The sequence below is a fragment of the Crocodylus porosus genome, unplaced genomic scaffold (genome assembly GCF_001723895.1).
Source record: "Crocodylus porosus isolate Cpor-Errol unplaced genomic scaffold, CroPor_comp1, whole genome shotgun sequence".
NCBI classification, from domain to species: Eukaryota; Metazoa; Chordata; order Crocodylia; family Crocodylidae; genus Crocodylus; species Crocodylus porosus.
In genome coordinates, this window is record NW_017728915.1 from 4334185 (window position 1) to 4335104 (window position 920).

Consider the following 920-nt stretch of genomic DNA (forward strand, 5'->3'; position numbering starts at 1 on the left):
GGAAAGGGGGATGTAGCAGCGCAGGTAAAAGTGCAGAGGTGCCTGGGGTGGGAGATGTCCGGCAGGTTGCCGTGTGCCAGAACTCCACTGTCTACACTGAGTCCATGAGTTTCTGTACCTACTACCTAGGAGGCTGATGAAATGCAGTTCATAGACCCAGCTTTGAAAAGTGGTTTGCATTGTCATTTCTTCCCTCTCAGGATCAGGCCTGAGAGACTGGAGGCAAAGTGTTTCTTTGGTGAGGAATGTGCCCCCACAGGTAGTTGGGTTTTGTTGTCTTTGATAGCTTCTAGTGTGCAGTTTGTGGGGGTACTGTTGGCAGGTTTTGTGTTTTAAGCTGTTAGACGTTGGCTTCAGTGCTTGTGGTAAGTTTAGGTGTTTGAATGTACAAACCACAGGTATGGCTGGCCATTGACTTGCAGGGGGCTCATCCACCCTTTGACAGGTGGTGTTTTTAGTCCTGCTGGGTGTCCATGCACCCTCCTTACTAAGGCTAGCCCAGGTCAGGGCATCAGTTTAGTTGTCAACAACCCAATCATGAAACAGGTTGTACTGGTTTACATGATACCAGGCAGCAGACCAAGACAGGCTTGGAGTGTGGGACTTGCCAGTGGATGGGCAAGAGTGGGGACAAGAGAAAAGCTCCCCTGCAGGTCCTCCCTATCATTGATCAAGCCTTCCAAAGAGTGGGGATAGACATTGTGGGCTGTCTGAGGCATAAGACTTGTAGAGGGAAGAAATATATCCTAACTCTTGTGGATTTGATGACACAGTACCCGGAGGCAGTTGCCTTAGCCTCCATGGAGGTTCCTGTGGTCGCGGACACCCTGACAAAGATGTTTTTCCAGCTGGGTTTCCCCTCCAAGATCCTGACTGATGGGTGGGAACTTCCTGGGTGAGGTAGGGGAATGCCTGTGGAA